General features: G+C 39.6%; 1 pseudogene; it reads left to right on the top strand.

Moving 5' to 3' along the window:
• The window catches only part of LOC139731338 (uncharacterized), an 82,500-nt pseudogene that overhangs the window by 15,672 nt on the left and 43,118 nt on the right, over positions 1-23,710 (top strand).

The raw sequence follows: 23,710 nt of genomic DNA, 5'->3' as shown, positions 1-23,710 counted from the left end.
CTTACTTACATATGCTTATCAGGAAAGGGATGAATTGGGACTACAGAAATTGTGCTCTTAAGCTGCTGATTCATCTTTTGCATTTTATTTTGACAATCTCAACTTTGAGTTAAAAATGTGCTTTATGCTAAAGTGTGATTTGGTATTGTTTTTGTAATGTCTATATAGACTTAAATAGTACATTTTGTGGCTTCTCCTTGTTGGAAAAGAGAGACAGGTGCTGTTAACCTGAATTAGAGGAAATTGATGGAGGCAGAAGGTATCCATGGAGACCAGTGACTCTCTGACTCTCTCCAAACCATCTCCTTGACCCTTTTGTGGTCCACAGAACTATTTCAAAGCTAGTAGATTTGATTTGCATCAGATGATAAAGGTTTGAATCTAAAACAGGGTTAGGTCTTCACACCAGTAATTGTATTGGATTCTTTTTTTTTTAATACAATCTCAAGACATTTTGTACGTGTAAGACACATGAAGTTTGGAAGAGGAATCAAGAACAGTATGGAGCAGTTGGCAACTTGATGACTACTTTGTGAGATTTGATTGATGAAGGTCAATCGACTCTAAGTCCAACCCACCCTAGGTCTGGAAATAACCTTGTTTGAATATCATGAGGCTTAGCCTTCTTTTCACAGAGCTAGACAAAACATGTGAAGTTTATGATTGGGAAAAGGAGGAAAACAACGTAATATGACTCTAGGGTACCAAATACAACATTGAATGTTCATTAAGATACTGATTAACAGAGTTGAACCAAAGAATACTTTACAATGGCACACTTTTTTTTCTTTCTTTATGGCTGAATTGACTTTGCAGTTTTTAAGTGACTTTTTAACAGATAGTGATGAGACATGTGTTTCAAAGGAAGGTGTTTTTTGTGTGTGTGTGTGTGTGTGGGGGGGGGGTTAGGGTTTAGTAAAATGTGATGCAAGTCATTTTTTCTGTGTCAATGTAATATAGGCCTACAGTATCAGAAATTCCACATGTGATATACTTTTCAGTTATAGATGAGCAGAGACTTGAAGAAAGTGTCATGGTAAAAGGTTCAGATAAGTCTTATAAGTTAGAGTGTCTACTCTTTTCCTTGTCAAGAGGTTCTTGTAGTGTTCCTGTTAATCTCTCCATGTTATGTCATCACCATGGGCAACTTTACCACATAGAATAAGTAGACCTATGTTGTAAAGTAAAAGTTACGAGGGTTAATATGCATGTCATGAATAACTGAAATGAAATCTGAGAAGTCCCTAGGGACCATGCTATCAAATATTGAGTCTGTTTCATGTCCTACTTCAGAAGCAATCAAAGTAGATATCTAACCTGTGAACTTTTTTGTTACATGGCATAGGGCCTATAGGAGTGATATAGTCCAGATAACAGAGATGCCAAGTTCAAAAAACTTTTATGAGTGAGATTTTTATGACTCGGCGTCTCGGCGCTCGCGCGCATGCGCACGCGAATGAGGAGGGTGTCCCCCTCCCTCCCTCGGTAGGGAGCTTTTTTAAATTATTAGCTCTTAATGATGCGATCTGGTGCATACTTTAGTGACTATTTATTACTAATTTTGAAAGGCAAAAGGGAAATATACCTTCAATTGCAACTATCACTTCAATCCTTTGAGCTATGCTCCTTATTTTTGGCCCAAATTGCAGACTTCACCAGATACGTGAGAAAAATGGGTGCCATGCGTGAGAGCGTGAGGCAGACCCTAAATGCTTGAGTCTCACGCAGAATGCGTGAGACTTGGTAGCTCTGAGATAAACACTCCTTCATCATACCAAGTTTTTTTGAGAGCCACTCATTATCACATGATTATGACTTGCATGCTTTATTTCTTGTGTGTGTATGCAGGTAGAATGTCACTGACTTTGAATTTTCTGGAAAGATGGGTATTATTTTTGTCATTTTATGGTTTGACCATGGTTTGACATAGATTTGCTGATGATTTTGAAAGACTATGGAAGTCGGTTCCATATTATACAATTCATGAAAAATGAATAGACCTACAATTTTACCTTTTTGGTTTCGAACTGCACAGGATTTCCAATCCACAGCATCACATTTACATTAATGAAAATAGCTATTTTCCAGTCTTTATGGGATGCTCATAATGTCAGAAATCTTTGAATGCACTTGACAGATGTTTCCAGGATGCTCCAAACCCACTTAGCCCCTAACCCAGGGCAACTGAAAGTCACTGTTAGGCAAGCAATATAGGGGATTCTTGCCTGTTTAAAGGTCTTGGGCCCTTGCCCATTATGCCCATTTGGGCAAGTAGAAAAATATCTGTGGTAATGCCCTATTCACTCAAGCTTTTTTTTTCTAATCTGTTCTGATTTTAGTTACCATTGTGATTTGGAGTAATGTGATTTTGTTTTAGAAATTTGCACTGCAAAGAGCATTTGTGAAGTTTTTGAGTGAGAAATGGTCCCATAAAATGATATATGCTCAATAAGGTAGAATGAAATCAAATGATCTGTTGCAGTGAAGTGATTCATCTAAGTCTAAACAATTTTTTGTTGGAAATTGATGTTACCAAGAGCATCTAGGATGTTTTCCATTGAGAGAGGGTCCCTTGAATATTAAATGATGATATATCATTATTAAGGAGAGATTCAGATTGATACTATACAGAGGAGTGCCATTATGGTCGTTCTACATTGCTGCAATTCCTACCCTGTGTGGACATGAGTCTATCAATCAGGTTTAATTGCCTCTTCATGCCAAAAAACAGGTGAAGTTTGTGGCTTCCCTGCCGAGAGGAGGCAGGGCCATGAAGATGGTCGTCATATTCCTCGCTGGATTCCATCTGCTGGGTAATGAATCTGATTCACAGATTAATGGACCATAAATGCTGTCTATCATTCTACTTTCATTTCTCTCACCAAGATTATCAATAATAAACGTCGAGTTTGCGTGGTTCCGTTGTTCATGTTTATTAGAATTACAAGCTTTATTTCAGACTGTTGACTGCTGTCATGGACTGAAGTGGTAGTAACTGAAAAAAAAATATTGCATTACATGTTACCTATCAATGGGAAGATCTGTTGGCTATCAATTCAAAGATCAATCCATATGCCGGATGTCATGGTTTTTATATGCTTGTCAGAAAGTTATATTATTGTTTTGAATTATGTTACCTTGAGAAAACAGACTTCCGTTCGTGATTACAAGCACTGCTACATGTATTTCTAATTTCTATTGTCACAACATTGTATTTGTAAAGAAATATGTGCCTGCTGACTGGCAGTCTTGTTTTTTTTCAACGACAATAGCAATAAAAGATCTGGACACAAGACTAGCCTTTCAAGAACTAATTGAATCTGCAGGAAGTTATATGGAAATTGAACCCATCAAGACAGTGACCCCAAAGGCCACTGGTATCTGCCAATGTAGCCTAGGGCATTTGAATGAGGGAAATCCCCCTAGTGATATTCAGGGGATTACCCCACTGTGAAGAAAGTATGCTAATGAGATATCAGTCTACAGATTTGTAGCACAGGAAACATTAGCTTGTGATGCTTTGTCCATTGCTGTACCCATCATGCCATTTTACCATTTACAAGGAAGATTAGGAGATGTATCCTGAATGGAGCAGGTCTCTTTTGTAAAATGATTTGTGATGGTCTCAAAGGGATTTATATAATTTGAAATGGTAACACAAGTGGTAGATATATTCAAACATTCAGTCATGGCCACAGTGTTTCGTATGCCTTTGACATTGGGCCATTTAAGCATTTGGCAATAGGAAAGTGCCTATAGCATCCAATGAAATGAAAGAAAATTCAGATAGTGCTTGAAATTCTTACACTTAATCTACCAGAAGTCATGGTTTAGATGTGATGTGAGCTTCTCCTATACCAAATTCCATCTTTAAAGACGTATTCAGAAGATATTCAGAAGGCATATCTACTTGAGATAAAGAATGCCACTAGCTTGGCTGTAAGATGGGCAAGAATGATACATTACTAGCCTATAATAAGCAAGGTTGTGTACCTGTATACCTCAGGAACTTTGGTATAGAGTGCATCAGTATGAACAGTGTTATTTTTTACTGCATGGATGTGAATCAGAGACTCGAAGTTAATTCATTCTCTCTCTCTCTCTCTGCTGATCTTCCTTTCAGTTCTCATTCATTTCATCTCACTCTTTTGCCCTCATGTTCCCTGTTCTGTGCCTTTGTCATATTCCCATCCACTTATCTCTCCTCTTCCCTGTCCATTCATCCTTCGCAGTCTATCCTTCCTTCGCGGGGCTTGTTTGCTTCGAGCAAGTCCTCAGAGATAGCCCATAGGGTAACCTCACATCTGTCAGCAGTCGTCTGTTTCAGTCCAGCAACAAAGTGAAAGTGACAGAAGTGTTGGTCTCATGGTAATATTGTGATAACAAGATTTCATGTTCCACAACAGCTTCATGTTTTTTCACCTCTTTTTTTTTCTCACTCAGCTGATGATGTGCACAGTGGGATTAAGGGGAAGATTCAGTAGACAGTCGAGGGGCTCATGATGAGAGGATGATGATCACATATGAGGGACAATGGCACTCATCTTGCAAAAGTGTATTGAAAATGCCTATTTCTATATCACGTACTATTTATTACACCCATTAGACCATCTGAATCTCTTTTAATCGCATAGATAAGTTAAATATCGTGATCCTTTTGACATTACCTCTCAAATATGCTGGACACAAAGTGCCCCAGATTTATGACAAAATAGGCAAACAGTGAGCTAACACATTTTACTCAAAACATAGTAATTCCAAGGAGGATGTAATGGGGGGGGGGGGAAGGAGGAGGGAATTGAGGAGAATCTAGTTAATATATGATGCCTAGTCAGTTTAGTATGAAGGCTTGAGAAAGTACTGTAAAACGAGGAATGTTCGCATGCATTTTGATTCATGCCAAGATTCGTGAAATTAAAGTGCACTCAAAATTTCTTGTGTACACTATAGGGCCTATGCATTGAATGCCAGTGGCAATTCGCGAAAATTTCATGCCAAGAAAAAAAGGCTGTCAGCTCCAATTCGCGAAAATTTCGTGCCGGGAATATATCAGTTTTACAGTAACTGATTTCAGAAGTGCAAAAGGCCATGAAAGGTTGGAGTTACGATGATGTGCACCTTCTGCGTAAGATGTCTTGTTGATTTATTGTGAGATCCACTTTTCAGTTGCGACATTTGTATAGATACCTGAACTTATACCCCTTTCAAACTGATGAGACTTACACTGGGAGCATCCTGTGAATCTCCCAGTATGAAAGGAAACTCGGCTGAGGCACAGGTGAAAGCGCCAATTAGATTTTAGAGAATTTCCCCTCCAATCTTCGAGGGTAAACACTGATGAACTGGCAGTGGTTCACAAGTGACGGCCCAGTGTGAGAGGTTGTCGTGGTTAAACACTGGGTGATATGCTGATGGAATGTCAAAGGTTGTGTTTTAGTTTCCAGTCATATGCATGCTTTGTTCTTGACTGTCAGCTCATGCTCCCTTTGAAATTTCAGCGATCATGTGATCCAAACGTACACATTGTATGTGTACAGATTAAAAAATACATGAACTCAACTATGGATGGTTCATGTAAGGAAATACTACATGGCCAATTAATGTGGTGTCATTTTTGACTGGAGCTGGAGAAAACATTGATTTGAGCATTTTTGCCAGTATGAAAAAGATTTTCACCAGTAATACCACCTATTAACTTGATTGTGGTACACCATTGGAAACAGCATGGAAGACCAGAGAACGTGAATCTAGAAAGTGGATTTTATTTCATAACAACAAAAGGGAAGAGAAATAATCTTGTGTTTGACACTTGAACTGATTTGAATTTTTGGGGCACTTACTTTAAAATTTCACTTTCTTGACCCAAAGCAGGTTCAGGATCACTTGAATTTGAGGTCAGCTTGCCAAAAGAGTTAATGCCAGGCACCTGCTGGGTGAAAAAAACAAAGCTGCATGTCCCTCCTTCCCTCCCCACCTTTCTGCCTGCCCGTTATTCTGGTCAGGTGTTGTGTTTCCCTGTGCTGAGGTGTGCCCCATGTTGACGGTGTGTGACTCCAAACAAATAAGCTTGTGACAGATTGTATCAGGAGGGCCAGGATTATCCTCGAGATGACAGAGACCGACAGCGATACCTGCTCCAGCCTGTCAGGAATCCCATGTCAAGTGTCATCCACCTATCACCACGGTGAAATGCGATGCTGATCCTGCACCCATCTTGCTATTGTTCACTCAGCCCCAGCAGCTGTGTACTTTTGTGACCCCCCCTTTTCTTTTCCTGTAAATTATAGTCTTATTGTTTTTGTTTTTTGTTTTTTGTCCCTTTGGCAAGGTATGAACTGTTGACCGCAACAACGATGAATAAGTTTGATGCAATCAGTTTGTGCCAATTGCAGTCGCCTTCATTACCTCTGAAGCCACTTGGCAAAAAGCTCCCAAGAATATTGTGCTGTCTTTTGTGTGTCCAGGAAATGGTGCATCAAGAAAATAACTGCCAAGAAAGATTGAAAATTACATAACCTACATTCTTTTGGCAGGTGTTTCTCCAGCCACCTAGACAAGTTGTTGTAAAAGTGGGATAGACTTTTTTGTTCAATTTAATTGAACTTAATTAAGTGCCCTGTATAAATCAAATTGCTGAGGTAAATGCTATTTCCTGATAAATTGAGCTTATTACTTCTGCCAAGGAGATAACATTTTTGCTTATGTTGGTTTGTCTGTTTGTTTATCTGTCTGTCTGTTTGCAAAATAATGCAAAAAAGATAAAAAAGGATTAGGATGAAATTTTTCCGGAAAAGTGAAAAATGGTGCAATGAGCAGATGACTAAAGTTTGCTAGTTGTCTGGATCGCCATCTGTGGGATCCAGGATTTAAAAAAGAATGTAATTTGTTGAAGGATTCTTTGTCATGGGGAAATAGGGCCAACGAAAGAGGGAATTCAAGCCGTGTGTATGTTGAGGTGTGCATACATGCACTTTGTGCATGCTCAAGGCAAAGCAGGAAGGTAGAGACACAAGATAGGATTCTTTATCCTTGGGAAATGGGGCCATTTTCACTATAATTATTGATGGAAATTAGCTGCTTGGTGGAGAACTCTCAGAGTGTTTCTCAGTTCCAACACTGTCATTTCTGTCTTAGTTTTACAAGTGTGGTGCTGTATGATAGATTCCTTTCCTAGCAACATTGTCTTATTTCACTTGATTATCACTGGAAATCAAAACAGTATTTAGCTGGTGTGTGTTGTCATTCCTATCAAAACCCCACTCAAGGCCCTCATTTATTTTGACTGATGGAAAACTGGCTGTTGATTTTATGTACATATTAAAAATGCATAACACAGACTCCTAGATGTCTGAGAAAATGGAACTTTGGTAATTCACAATTGGATCACAGTTTGATGACATTCAGTGTAACAGGGTCTTGGTTGGATATGACAGTCTGTAAATTAACAGCACATTGATATAATTGAAATGAAAAGTCTGATGAAATAGTTTCGGAAGTATACTGGGACTTCAAATATCTTCCCATGGGCTAGATTTCAAAACGAGGGTAAATTAAAGTGAACACACAGGTCTAACCCAGTCATTGGCTTGTCCTTACCCTCAAGTAAGGCATTAAGTAATTGATATGATTTTTTCTCTCTCTTATCATCTTACGCTGTCTTCATCTCTCCCTCAATTTCACTCTTTTCTCCTGTGGACATTTGTAGGTTACTAAACCAGGGGTTCAAGGACAATTCAGTGTTTCCAGTCACTCTTCACAAGGTGCATGTGCTACTCCAACCTGACAGAACATACCACCAGGGGACCTGGAAGAGGAGAAAGGCCCTGTCTGCACCCCTCGTGGCAGGCTCCAGGTTTGCTACCCGGCTCATCTCAGCCCCATCCGATCGCTCGGGGGATATCTTATTCGGTAAACAGTTGACTCACCCTGTGCAAGCAGCTGGGCTCACACATACACACCTCCACACACACACGTGCCTGGCTGTGCTAATGACATCAAGAGGCTTTGGAAGAGGGGGTTCCCCAGGATTCTGCAAGGGACAATCTGTAACAGGTGGGTATTAATTGGAGAAGACTGTGAGATGGGTTCATTTCAATTTGAGGATTTGGACTGTAATCTGTTAATGTTGTCAGGAGGAGTTCTGTGGGAGAGCATCAGCTGCTATGGGACCAAGCTACAGGGGCCTCAACATTTTGGCGAGGGTGGAGAAGTAGAATAGTTTTGACTGAGCACCTACTGTCTTAACTTTGACTCAGCAAATGTGAGTATCAGACTGAATGCACAAATGAAATGACCTCGAGCAGAAACTTTGTTGTCTTTATACCTTCATGTGATATTGATAAAGCATGTATTTGCTTGAAGCTATTGTTTTTTTTTTTTTGAATGCAGATAATCAAACCACATGCATGCTCAAATTTTTAGCACCCGTTTTGAGTAAGGAGGTTGTGCAGACTAGCAGCTTAACATTCTCAAGTAATTTGGATATCACAGATCAATAGTGGTGTCTCAGAGAAAACTTTGTTTCACATAGAAAGAAATGTGTCTGATTAAGTCACCTCACAGATAACATGTGATATACATGGCATTTTCCATATCCCACCAGCAACATTTATTAGCACCATATATGTAGGACAAGTTCCTTAGGGATAAAAGTGCACTGATCCTCATTTTGAGAAGTGTGTAGCTGTGGAGAGACAAACTGTGTGAGGAATCATATAAAGATTATGCAGTTCAAGGGAAATTTCTTAAAGTTTGAAGATTACTGTCAGGATTGCAAGTGATGTAAAATGCTGAAATGAAATTAACTTCTTCCAGATCTCTTCTAGGAACAAGGTGGTTGGAAAGTCTTACGTGTGATGAATGATTTTGACAGATCTTTCACAGTTTCACATGTTTAATAGCAAAACGCTTTAATTTTAATCTTGATTGCAAAAAGTCGGTCGCTGCCTGCAGAAGTGATATCAGACTGGAGCCATGGTGCACAGGCTTTTTCCAGCCGAAATCAATGTGTGTAGCTGCTCTTATATGGCTGAATCTCTACGGGGTTGTAGTGCAAGGTGTACTATGTGAAATTCATGCCAGAATAGATGGGAAACTAGAGGAGTTGCATTATTCTAGACATCTAATACCAGGTCTCCAAAGGGCTGGGGTGAATAATAGAGACCAGAAGTCATTCTGCATTAGGCCGGCACTGAGATCAAGAATAGACTCTGCCATTTCTAATGTACGTTAAGGCTTGCCAAGCCAAGTTTAGGTTTCCTAGGATTAAAACATACTTGCTGCTCAGTGGGATGTGCCCAGAATAGAAAGACGCTATCAGTGAAGATGGAGAAGTACAAAGATTTAGACTAGACTGACATTGCAGACATCGTTTTTGTACAACAGTATCAAAGGGGTTGCAGACTAACTTTTGCAAGTGGTTCTGAGATCACACCATCTTCCATAAAGCAGAGAATGCTGCCGAATCTATTGATATCTCATTAAGCTGTACATGTGACTTGTGTGTCTTACCCAGAATTTTGTTTCCCACCCTACGACTCTTCTCATGTTCGTCCCAACAAAATACTGCTTGCAGTTTCTGTGCTAGGGAATTACAAGACAGTCTACAGTAGGAGTGTAAGATTACATTGATGCCTGGATACGGGGAAACGGAAATGAATGTGTCGATCTCTGATTTAAATTAATGTAATATCATTTCCATGCTCACACATTAGATTACACGATGTACAGGATACATTTATAAATCCCTAGAGGTTGACTCCTTTAGGCCTAATTGAGACTGTATAGACTGTGCAGGCTATAATAGTCTCACATGAACAGACACATGTTGATATCTATTCAAACTTTACCCCACTAGTACTGAAATTAGGAACGAAACTATAGGTGAAGTAAAGATTAGGCAATCATCATAATCTATGTCATGCAGGTATTTTCACATTTTCAGAAAGTTTATTTTGAAACAAAAGGCTGGGGGGACTGGGAAGGAGAAGATCAATATGATGTGATTAAATTGATTATTGAGGCAGATAGTCGGCTTTCGTGTCTGGAAATTCGTTGAGAGAGTCTAGGGATGAAAAGTAGGGGAAGGGTGTGCCTTGGTTGTCAGCCATCTGGGGAGCGGTGGAAAGCAGTGTCTGAAGGACCACTGTAAACTTCCTTCCACAGAAGGGGGGGGGGGGGCAAAGGAGAGAGAGAGACTGACAGACAGACATAGAGGGACAGAAAGATGTACAAAGACATGTACAGTGTAGGTGGGTAGATAGATAAATACGATAGATGGAGAGTGGGTGGGGGTGGGGGAGGGTGAAAGAGCGAGAGACAACACAAAGGTATCTACACTCTAAATGGAATGGGAAATGGTAGAGAAATAAGTAGTATAGAGAGTATATGCCAAAAATAAAATGAGATAAAGAAAAACTACAAATCTAGAGAGACAGACGCAGAAATAAAACAGGGGTAACGACATACAGGGGTCAGCATGCAGACAAGGAAAATAATCTCGTCTAAAAATAGTGATGAATCGTTCACTTATCAACTTCATATTGCTACTCTTTCTTTATTCCTTGCAGACCTCAACACATCCTAGCTGTTTCTCTCAGCTGAGGATTCAGTAGTACAGAGTAATTAGGACAAGCCTGTGCATTGAGATTATTATTAGACATGAAAAAGTGACAATGAATATGAACATGTTGTTGATTATTCAATCATGAGATATTGAATACATATGTATTCATTAATATGAATTTGAATTTTAAATTCAACTTTGCCCACCACTTTGAAAAAAACTGTTTCTACAAAGGTTTCTGTCCACACAGTTGGTGATGTTATCTCTGAATACTTTTCTTCAGTTCTATCAATGATAACTACATTGTAGTTTATTAGTGTAATCAAGTGATTTTTAGACAGTCAATACAGTCCAGTCATAATTCCAGTGGGATGATTCTAGATCTTCAGGATTAGATTTGAAATCAGTTTTGACTTTTTTGTTGTTTATCTGCAACCATGAAAATACTAAAAACAAGTGGCAATATACTAAATTATTATTGTGTGCTTTCTTTAGAGAATTTCTTCCATCTGTGGAACATACAGTGTGTATCAAAATAGTAAAATGAAACTCAGGATTACTTTTATTCTCATTGTCAAACTCTGAAGAAGGTAGAAATAAGATATTTTCATGTAGAATTATTTGGAAATTTAGAAGATTGTCCATAAGAAGCTTCCTTCCTTTAAAACAAGATCAGTTATATAACACTTGTTTCTCTTTGTTGATTGTATCGTATCACAGAAAATGAGAAACTTGATGTCAAAATCTTTTGGTGTGTGCTGCCATTTGTGATAATTCAAGATTAAGTAACAGTTACAGGGGCTCAAATCAGTCACATCATGATATACATTAATTTGTGTCATCCATGTATTTCAGAGCTTACAGATGATAAGCTTAAACTTGAGTGAAGATTAACCAGTATACCTCAAACAGACAAATACAATTATAGTCCTACCCTGTGTCTTAGTCAATCAAGCATTTCATAACACAGAGAGAAATAACTCAAACTCAATTCAAGTGTAATATCAACAGACTGAATTGAGGTTACAGCACCTCAAAACAAGTAACTTGATGCATGACTGAACCTAAATCCATCAAACATTTTATAAAGTATTAGTAAGAAATGGTAGACTCCTACTCAGAGTATGATATTCCTGGTGCAAATGGAGTTTACATGGATTTTAAGAGAAATGTTATGCATTTAATCTGCCAGCGAGTCATATAATACTTTATGACACCAACTAAATGAAATGAACTCAAACCCAAATTAAATTACAATATGCCCAGGCTGCACAGAGGTTACAGAGTTCAAACTGATATGACAAAATGCAGAAAACAATAAACTCATCATCAAATTGAAATTTAATAATCTCAGACCAAATGAAAATAACTGGGGATAGACATACCATATTGTTCATTATGTTTGTAATAGTCAGTCATATTCATAACATCAAAAGACATGAACTCAACAAGAGTATAATATTCCCAGGCCAATATTCCAGTGGAGGTTAGTAGGGCTTAAACCAAACACTGCGGGCCATGTATGTCTGGCCACTAATACTGACTTCTGGGCACATATGAAAAGGGCAAGGGAGGGGTAATATTTGTTGGTCTGCAGAGCACATTTTATGTGGATGATACAAGAGGAAGCCACGCAGCTCCCTATGGGAGGGACTAAGGAGTTAACCGGACAGTCTTATGTTTTACTTTGTCTGCCTCTCTTTTTTCCTTTAAATCTATAGGGCCATATAAAGATATTCCACAAATGAGATCTTATTTCCTTTTCATGGGTGTATGGAGAAATGTGCTGACTTCGATCTTCTTTTCAGACTTTCTCTTTTATTTTGATGAACAAGTTCAATGAATGATGTCAGTTCATTCCTTTGTCATTTACTTATGACTTAGGTCCAAATGCAATGTGTGTTATGTGAGAGGCAAAAGTCATTGCAGTGATTATTGTGTCACCATCACATGTTCCAGCTTTTGCCTCAGTTGAAATAGAATTCAATTCGGGGAGTTTATAAATGTGATTTCCTGCCCATTAATTTCGGTTCTCCTGTCACCTCACTCAGTCTCCGGTCAGTATGCTTCACCCATTCCTCAAATTACTCCGTTTTGGCAAGAGAAATCAAGCACCACACTCAGTTTGACTTGCATTGAAAAAAAAAAATCTGTCTGTTTTCTGAGCAAGAAACATCACATGAATAAAATGCAGTCTAGGTTTTCACCGACCCTGAAGGTTAGATATTGATATTGCTTTTCACATAGCTGGTGCATTGTTTCGAGACCTATCACAGGACATATCTATGCCTGTATACGAGGAGGTTTCACACTCACCAAAGAACTTGTTTGTTGGAAGTGTTCAGAAATGGAGGTGAGTCTCCTAACCAACCGCTAAATGCAAACAACATTCCACACTACAGCTGTGTCACAAATGGCCTGTCAATCAAACATGCCACTCTTGCAGTTCATGCAAAGTGAGGCTGAGCTCCGCCTACACATTGGTATTTTTAAGTTCAGATTATGAATGCACACCCAGCTTCAAGCAAAATTTGATGGGAAAACACCTTGAGACCGTGACCGGTCGGAAATGATTTGTGGAAACACACTTGGGAGTAGTATGTTTCAAGTTTGCTTTCAGAAGTTTGTGAAAGCATTACTTAATTAGTGTGAAATATGTTTGTAAGCACATTGTACGACTTGGTAACCATTTTTTCTTCTTTTGCCAATATGAAAGGACTCTTTCTCACAGTTTTTGACATGAAAAGGAGATGCACTTTTCTGAGATCGTAGTGCAAGAGCAAAATGTCTTTTAAAGAGAAATTTGAATAATTCAGAATGCTGGATATATCAATTTCATGGTGGATGAGCAGGTATTTACCAAATATGTAACTATTTTTCTCAATAGTTTTCCTTGTTTATGATACCAAAATGACTACTTCTATGCCATCCCGACAACCTCCATAAGTCTCTAGCATTTGTAAGTAGTGTGTCACTAGCCATGAGGAACAAGACAGTTTTTCTCATTATGCAATGTCACCTCAAAATTAGCATGACCTTTTGCATCCCCCACATTTCCTCTAGCCTAATCCTTGTGTGAGAATTTGTGAGCATTTATTGCCCCTTCATCATTTCCCCTTTAATTGATTGCTTTCAATCTTTACTGCTCTCTGTTAATCTTTGATATGCAGCTTTGGCTAGTCTCTGAAATAAATTGATAAAGTTTTTTATCTAGTAGATTGTAGCCCTATAGCATCAATCCAACTGATATTCTGAAGTTCATGCCTTAGTCTCCCAAAATCAACTGTACCTTGCCATTTCCTTACCCTTTGAGCAGTGTGTTGCCCCTTTTGACATTCTCTTTTGAAACATGATTTGTGACTGCAACATTCTGGTGATTTTTTGATATACAAATGTCAAAGTCTCGACCTTCCCTGCCTCTCCCCTTGTAACAAAGGCAGAGATCTAGGATGAGGAAGAAGAGGAAGAAGAAATAGAAAAAGAAGAAAGAATTCATCAGTCTTTGGGTGCAGAAAGCATCTCAATTGAGGAAGTCCCAAGGGGTGTCTTCATTCCGTCACATCTTATTTTGTATGGAATTCTTCCGTACAGTGAGATCGTCAAGTGATGTTGACAGGGGAGAAGTGCGTGGACTTGCCTTGGTACTGCCAGGCACTTTGTCTGGGGCATGGCTTAGGCATAACTGCTGCGAGCCAAGACCTGACATTTGAAGGAAAGCTGAATGTTTTCCTGTGAAGGAATAGGATTTCCTCTTGGTTTGACCCTCAGTATGGATGGGGAAGGGGTAGTTTGTGGCCATCAGTGATTGGACGGAGGATGCCAGGTCAGGATTTTGAAGAGGAGTTGCCAAGGTAGACTGGTTATCCAGCCAAGATTCTCATAACCTCATACCATATGCTGTACCCACTCTAGTCAGATTCTAGCTCAAAAATAGAATTTGGAAAGCACAGTGCAGTGTGATCATCTCATTTTCTGGATATTTTGGAATTTGAAGTATATTTCTACATTTCTTGAAGTGATTACTTCTTGATCTATACTGTAAAACATGATATATTCGCGGCATGAATTTTTCGCGAATTGGAGCCAACAGCCTTTTTCGTGGCATGAAATTTTCGCGAAATGCCACTGGCGTTCAATGTGTATAGTGTAAACAAGGACTTTCACGTGCATTTTAATTTTGCGAATCTTGGCGCTCGTGAAATTCGCGAAATTAAAATGCACACGAAAATTCCTCATTTTACAGTACTTGATGAGAGTTCTTGTCTTACAATCAAGTTCGGTTTAAATAGTGAATTTTAATTAGGCAAAGATCGGCACGTGGCTTCTGTGTTATGGATACTTGCCTTTACAGTCTTTCTTATTGGTGAAAATAAACATGACATTCATACATCATGTAAGTGGTACAGAGGGGTTTTGGCACATTCATTGCGCAAATACAAAATGGTAGAAAAATATCAGAGCTACGTAAATGTTTTCTGCTGGGATAATTTTTCTTTTTCTGTAGACCCAATGATCATCCAGTCCCATTTGCATTGCTTGGTTTCTCTCCCCTTGGTCTTAAAGACTGCCCCCCTCCCCATCCCACACATCCCTTCCCACTGCCTGGAGAGGCGTTCAGTATGACCCTTTCCCTGGGGTAAGGGCTACTAAGTGCCTACCAGAGGAGACGGGGAGTTTTTGAAAGGTTCTTTGATGGTGAGCCAGGAAATATGACAAATACCACGCTCATCGCATGTCAGGTCAGCGGAAATTAGGTGCAGTGGGTACTGAGCCCGGGTTGGCGAGGGAAAGTGTACGGGGCTAGTTCTAGCTGCCACCAACTCTCCCCTTCCCTCCACCACCACCCCCCTCTCTCAAGGCAGGAAGAGTCCGAGGGTTTCAGTCTCTGCGTGAATATGACTCTCCTTGTTCGGCTCGCCTGTACGTGTGTGCGCTTGCTTTTGCTTGTGTGTACGCGTGGTGCAGGAGGATATTTTGTAACTTCATATGGCAGAAAGTGTGGCCGTTGCGTGCCTGCCAATGTCTGGCACTCTGCCACACACTTCCTGCGATGGATAATACCCGATGAGCATGCAGTGATATTCTTCTGTTCCAGCGCTGTGCACTTCCAGATGGGCAGTAGGGAATCCAGAAAAGATTCTTGAAGAATGAGAGGGGTACTTTAGTCATGATGCCAAACAAAACGGTGGCTGGCTGGCGATGCACATGAAAAGTTTTTTCCCCCTTATCAGATCTCTGATTTTGTTTGGGAAAAGACAGTTCACTCTTCTATCTCGGCCAAGCATCGGACATCTTCTCCCTCGAAAAATATTTAGGAGGAAATTGATTGTTAGAAATCTAACACTCCTGGAGACCATAGGGGTAGTCATCAAATGCCAAGGACCAGGGCAGATACTCAGCAGAAGATTGGTGGCTGGATTCTTGACAACTTTGGATGTATATCTCTGACTGCCTGCAGTTTATTTACAAGATTGGAATCACCTGTGCCTTTGATTGTGGGAGTATACACGGTGAACTCTGAGTATTTTGAATAATTGTGTGGACAGTGATTGAGTGTCAGGATACAAGGAGGAGGAAAGGTAATTGAAATATGTCACAGTTATTGTTGCAATAAGTTCTGTCTGCTAATATAGATTTTTGTACATTTGAAGTATTCAAGCACTATAAAGATGTGAGAACACAGTAAGTCTAACATATTCCTCACAAGTTGCATTTTTTTGCCTGCTTTGATCTTGTAGTTACACCAAATTTTATCTAAAAAGACATACCTTGCAATGTTAAATGGTTGTATTAGTGCTCTTGTTGTAGATATCTGGATAATACATAAGTTCTACCAGTTGATCAGCTTGTCCAAATATCAAATCATCTTTATATTTTTTTTGGTCTTTTTTGTGCATTGTACAATAGGTCTTACTAGACAAACTGAGTAATTCACTGAAAAAGGAAAATTCGTATTAGAAGGGGAATCCTCTTTATCATTCTTGCCAGTAATGACAGATGAGGAATTCATTCATTCATTCATTTTATTTTAGCATGGCCCAAGCTTCAGCCATGGCTGTTCTTCATCATGTCCATGCACAGATGAAATAAAGCAAAACAAAACGAAGATATATAATATAATCTTACAAGACAGTACATATAAACAAACAAAATCGTAGAAGAGAAAAAAAAAAGAAAAGGAAAAAAAAAGAAAAGGAAAAATAATTAATGGAAGCAAAATCCCAATAACAGTGGCTCAAAATAATGCCTTTTAATGGATATTACTTTCTCCTGACATTGTTTTAGAGTTGTGAGTTGATGAGGTTGTGTTACTTTTCATGTCTTACAATATTGAGATCATTGACATGGTATTATTAGACAGACAAAGAAGGAAAGTTTGACAGTTGAGAAAAAGGTGACATTTTTTGTCCACTATAGTCAAAGGACGGGGAAAGCTGCAGCTATTTATTACACAAGGTGATAATAGCAGTCAAAACCCTAGGCAGTGGAGATAATTCCTCAAACTTCGTCAGGAGAGCTATGAATTTGTCACTTCAGAAGCAGCTGCAATGGCCCAAGGCAGTCCGTAATTATCTCTTCACTTGCTGAAGTCAAATGCCCCCTGGGAGTATCACATCTCCAAAGATTCTCTGCTTGGCTTGCCGCTGATGGCAATCAGCGACGTGGTGATACACCCTCGTTAACTCGTTAATATCACTTTCTCTTGTTATCTACACCAGGATAGACAGACAGGTGCCAGGCAGTCAAAAAGTATTCAAGTTTTCTTTTTCTTCTTCTGTGCGGTTTATCAAAGTGTCATACTCGCTGCTTTACTTAATATACAAACTAGTTTTATATATTCCCTTAGTTTCAAATGAACATACGATTCTGCTTGAAGAGATCTCCATTTGTGGATCGGATTTTTGAGGAAAGAATGTTAAAATGCCAAATTTTGAAAATCAAAGTTCTGCAACTTCATTAGGTTTTTGTGGAGAAAAGTAATGAATTAAAGTTTTGAAATGCTGTCAAGTAAAAATGTTTCACATATCTGAAACTACAACCAGTTAAGGATTGAGAATAACTTCAATGTCGAAATTTCAGTTGTTGAAATATCTTGCATCATAGTAACTTTCGCTTTATGAAGCAGATTGAATACTGGTAAGCTAGTTTGATTTCACACATAGGAGTCATGTGATCCTAATTAGTGGAAAATACTCCTTAATGTACAAGTGGGTCGACCTAAAACAAATGAATACTTCCAAACAAAACAGGAAAATCCTCATTAAAATCTGACAAAAAGGCATAAAAGAGAAAGAAATGAAATTTGAGAATTTAGGCTGTTTTAAAAGAACTGATATCAGTGACAGTCAGTGCATCTGAGGAGCAAAGCTACTAAAAAGAGAAAGTTATGGAATTTTAGAAGTTTGTGTTATCAATCATGGTCAGTGCAACTTACATAAGGAGATGACATGATTGCTTTACTATGTGCTAATCCTTTTATATGTATAGATATCATGAACAAACTTTTTTTAATAGTTATGTAATGAGATAGGAATGTTTCCAGCATGTTAACTTTTATTGTGTCTATGGCCATACAAGTCAAATCTTTCAAAAATTTAAGTCACTTGTGAACAGACCAAGTCTCTTTTGAGGGCTTCCCATCAGTTTCTTATGCATTCACTTCTTCAAAACTTGACCATGAAGGGTAAGAAAAGAAAAGGGAAATGGTAACTAGCTAGTTCACCCATATTTTATTTCTTGGAGGGAATTGAAATTTGGCACCTGCTCCTCTCAGTGCCCAATATTTCAGCTTATAGATTTTTTTTTTTTTTTTTTTTTTTGGGGGGGGAGGGTAAAATGTGTAAGTAAACCATTTATTTGGGACAGTCTTTTCAAGGTTTGACAACTTGTTCAACATAGTATAGTGACAATGTTCTGTGAAGTGAAGAGGTAAAGTATTATTGGATATGAACAACAAATACATTGTATTCTAATTATTTCAAAAATTTATCATCAAAATTTTGAATATTTTAACTGTTACCAAATGGGCGAGCAGTTTCAGTTACCTTTAAGGAACCAGCCCTCTCACTGACAATCACGGGACTGTCATGCTGAACTGTATTTAATGATTGTGATATACAGTGTGCATGCCAACATGGACACTGATGGCAACCCCTCTCCCCCTAAAAAAAAGAACAAACCAAAAAAAGCAAACTATAATGACTAAAGGGAATTCAAGGCAAATTGAGAGGAAGAGGGATTAAAGGTTTCTTAAACCAGAGAGAGTACATCTTGCTACATTGAGTCTTATTCTGTACGTCTTGCCAAGGAGGTACGAGAGAACCCTCCTTGGTCTTGCTAAGTCTTATTCTAAGCCCCTGCAAGCCTCAATGTGTCTGACACTGTAAATGAGGATTCCTGGTTGGTCTACATGTACACAGTGGCATCCCCTACCCACATCAAGATTAGGCCGGTCCCAGGGGGGAGTGGGGGAGCTAGAGAGAGAAGCCTACTGCTACTTATTTAGTACTGTATACATTATTGCAAGTCATAACCATGAATGTCACGAGTGGGGGGAGAATATACCACTTTCTATTTTTGTCAGCTCTGAAAATATGGGGATGTCTTCCCTGATGCAGAATTTTTAAGAGTTATATCAGTCACTCTGTGTCCTCCTCTTGAATGTCCACAAGGAGCTACAAAGATGAATAGACATCAGCTATTTATGGATTAGACAAACTTCATGATAACTAGGAATAATAGCAAACTGAAGAAGGGGAGCTATGTTACAGCATTGTTAAATTGTCTCTTGGACCAGTTTTGGTCTAGTTTGTCTCTTGGTCCAGTCCAGGAAGTGACCATCAACATCCACTATATCAAAAGTGAGAGTATGTAATTTTTTTCAGTTAAAAAGAGAGAAAGACTGAAGAACACAAAAATAAGTTTAAACATGTTTCTCTGCCATAAGTTCTGAGTGCTCAAATGCTGTTATTTTCAATTACTAAACTTATGATTGCAGTGCAGAATGTATTTGCCTTCTATGGCCCACTGAATTTAAGAAATGCCAAACTTACATTGTTAGTTAACTGTCATCAAGAAATCATGGAAGCTATTTGGCTATTACAGAGAATTATCTGCTCTTAGGTTTGTTAAGTAATACAGACCTCCATTGCAGTATAAAGTGGATGAGAGATGCTAGCATGAACTGCTAGAAATCTAAAGCACCGGGTTGCTCTGACTAGCTTCAAATATCCAGGCACATTCAGAAACCTAAAGTTTGTGTCGTCAAAATGCAGTTGGCGCTTGCCCAGGAAAAATATTAGTGGGTATTAAGTTAGTTTTGATCTTGAACTGATATGACTGACTTTAAAGTCACCACACCTAATCAGTGAGTTTTATTTGGAAAGCTGTTTCCCATCTAATGGATATTAAATCTGGCTTATTAGTTTCTTTCCTTATTCCTAGATCTATGCAAACATTTCTGTGATTTTACATTGTCTGAAGTAGGAAGTAGAGCAATTGTGAGAAGGCACATTGCCAGAAATATAGTCAGTCATTGATTGATGACGGTTGGTTTTTCAAGGAAATGATTGCTCAAGGTATCTACACTGAATGAATGTGAAGAGAAACATCCGGATTTCTTGCTCAGGGGATGAAGATGTCACAGTTTTGTATGCACAATTTAGATTGTAAGGTTGCAGAAATAACACTCAGTACCACACAAAAACCAAATTGAATGTTTTGTTTTCTTCATTACCAAATCCTTTCCACCTATACCGTGCCAGTATAGAGTTGGTAATTAATATGTTCCCCTGTAATTTTTCTCATTGAGTTTCTGCATGGCACATGGCTTTCAGAGGAAATAGGTGATAAAACAAATAGAGAGATAGGTCCAATCTAAGGACCCGAGTGTTACACGAGTAGCCACTACCATTGTTGTTATCCACCATTTGTTGCAAATAATGTAAATTTGAATCTCCATGTTATAGGGAATTTGGGAACATGAAGTGTTAGTTTGCAAAACTGCAACTCTGGGAAGACTACATAACCTACATGATACAAACATGGCAGAGAGTATACAGGGCAAAATATTGTTTTAAATAACAGTGCGAATTTTGCCATTTAATGTTGATAGTAAGTCAGTCATAAGAAAGCAGACTGCGGTATGTGGGTTATGCAGTTTTGTTGATCATTAACTGCTATTACCAAATTAATTTTGCACCTGTTAAGACCTTTTAAATCACACACAGAAATATTCAAGCGTTGTTCTCTCTTTGTCATGGATATTCTTGGGCTAAAATGTTTGTCTTTATTTTCATCTGAACATATGGCTAAATTTGCATTTAAAAAGTATTGTGAAACAGAGGTGGTGAACTTTGTTGCATTGCAGTAGAGTGCATTTAAATCTTCAACTATATCGATGAAAGAGTGATCATTTCCTAAAAGTGCTGACAAATTCTTCTTGCTTGAGCAGGCATTAGTTGTCATCACAAGATGCGGAAAGTGGATTTGAACTGTTTCCAATATGTCAGTTACACTGTGGGAGATGTCTTCCCTTTTGATTCACTTTATCCACCTCAGTGTGTCTCGTGTTTGTTCTCTTTCTTTCTCTCGTTCACTCTCTCATAACCTGTGCCATTACCACAGAAAAGTTCTGACAATAACCTCTGATTTTTCGTTGGCAGGGAGGCAGCCTGTTCAGACTCTGAGGTTGGATCGGTGCCAGACATGGTGATAGCGCTGTCGTCAGACAAGTACATCCTTCCTGGACACAATAGGATCAGTAGCAAGGAGCGATCTACGTAGGCAGACGTCACACTGCCTTGCCGCAGCTTCGCTTGGGGATAGGTATGAGGACTGGTGACTGCCTCACAGGGCCTGGGGACAGCTTCCTTCCTTGGGTGTCAAGAATGTCATTTACAAATTTGTTTGCCACGTACGCACAGCTATAGAGGGAGAAAGCTTGTGTTGTTGTTGCTGTGTTTGTTGCCTGAGCAGAGAAGGTAGAAATCATGGCAGAAAATCGCAAACCTGCAGAGCGCAAAGGTCGCGATGGAAGAATGGAAGGCCAGAAAATCCCTCCAGGCTTGACCCACAAGGACTCTGATGAGTGGGGATCCATTGCCGACTTGCTAAAGAGCATCGAGAACACAAATCAGACCAGAATGGCCAAGACCAAGTCTCCCCCGCCACAGCAGGCTCGGATGCCCCCGCTGACGGAGAACATCCAGAGCGCCGATGTGGTTGGGACACCCAACCTGATGGATCTGCAGAAAGGCCAGGGCATACAGCAACTTAACCATCTACTGCGATTCATGGATCAAATGTGTGTGCTGCAGCGGCAGAACTCCAAGCTGCGGGAGCAGGCAGAGTACCTCTCGGCCATAAAGAACCTCCATGAGCTGCGAAACGAGACACTGCTACAGAACTGCCACTGCGACTCCCATCGCAGGGCCTCGGACCTCAGCAAGCAGCAGCGGGTCCCGCTTTGAGCCGATGCATGCAACAGGAGAATCGCTGTCAGAGCCAGAGAGTCAGATTGGTGATGACTTGGATGGAGATGTGCCTGGGAGGGGAGAGAAAAGGGGGCGATCTGCAAAGCGGGAAGACAAGAAAAGCTTAAAGAAGCGCAGTCGATCACTAGATCCATTTGGGGATGAAGGAGACAGCAAGGACAGGAGCAAACAGGGTTTATTTTCAAAAATAGAAAAAATGAAGGAAAAACTGACCAATCGCAGGGGCAGTGTGAAGCGACGCTCTAATTCACGAGGAGATGGAGCAAAGTCAGATGACGAAGGGGATGAAGGAAGATCAGGAGCAATATTCCATGTGGATGGTTTGGAAACAAAGTCGGAAGATAGTGGGATTTACCATGTTGGACCGGAAGATATGGCTGCTGCAGCAAGGCTGGAGTCATTTACACAGAAGTCCACTGAAGACTTGTCAGATAATGAGGATATCTTCCAGGGGAATGCCCCACCCAGCTGGGCTAGGTCAGCAGTGCTTGCACAGAGTCGCAGGAAAGGCAGTGACCTGTCCACAGAGAGCTCAAGTGAAGACTTCTTAGAATCAAAGCCGAAACGTAATTCGCCAAAATGAACCTCACAAGCAGGTCACGCCGCAGAGCAGTGGACAGGACGCGGGACGACATTGCGGTCAGGAGGTCGAGGTTTCGGAGGACAACCAGTTGCCAGGACAACGTGTCCTTTGATGAGGGGGATGCAGAGCGGATGAGTGGGGGTCGGTCCATGGGACCGGTGGAGGAAAAACTGAAGCACAAGCGCATCCAGCAGAGTCAAAGTTTGGACATTGAAATGACTGATGGGAGTGGTGCCTCAGAGAGGGAAATGGGACGCATGTCGGGATCGGAGTTCAAGCAGCCTCAAAAGCGAAAGTACTTCCGCAAAGCTCAGGTAGCCGAAAATGATGAGCATTCCTCCTCATCAGTATCAATAGATGGCGCTTTTAAGGATGTAAGGTCACCAAAGGCATCACCACCAGAGAAGAAGAAACACAGAGGTAAGACTTTACTTTTACTGTACCAGTTATAATGGTGCTTAATGCTGCATGCTTCAAACTAGAGTGCATGGCTACTTGCCTGTTTAGTGTAAGAAGCCTGACTTTTACCACAAGTAGGGCATAGCTTTGGGTTCTTTTTATTTTGCCAAGCTAAGGAGGTATGAATTTGCTGCAATACAGGTTACTTTGCATCTGTTTTGAAAGTACCCTTAAAAAGTGGTGTAAACAGCTGACTTTTTAGAATTGATATTGTGTCTTTTGTCTTGAATTTCTTGTCAAGTCTAAGTCTTAGAAATTCTGGAGTAGTTCAAAACATAATGCTGCTTAAAAGTGATGGTGTCATTTAGGGAGGTTGATATTTGCACACACAATACATCAGAAATCTTGATAATTAATAGAAGCCTCATTCATAACTTTAGTCATCAATTGACATTGTGTTTCTCCATTCAATAGCCAGAATGCGCAGTGACTCAGATTGAAAATTGACCTCCCTCATATTTTCTGTCATTCAGGAAAAAAAAAAGAACCCTTCTGGTATTCAATTTAATGAGAAACTTGTAAATGGCCAAAGATACTCTCATTGTTCTACCTGCCAATCATCTAATATGCCAAATATCTGACAATATCACTGAAATATGTTTTTCCCTC

The sequence above is a fragment of the Diadema antillarum genome, unplaced genomic scaffold (genome assembly GCF_040938485.1).
Source record: "Diadema antillarum isolate AM-2024a unplaced genomic scaffold, OU_Dant_1.0 seq00000368_RagTag, whole genome shotgun sequence".
In the NCBI taxonomy this organism is placed as follows: domain Eukaryota; kingdom Metazoa; phylum Echinodermata; class Echinoidea; order Diadematoida; family Diadematidae; genus Diadema; species Diadema antillarum.
The sequence above is the reverse complement of the archived record's forward strand: the minus strand, read 5'-3'. Positions and strand labels throughout refer to the sequence as shown.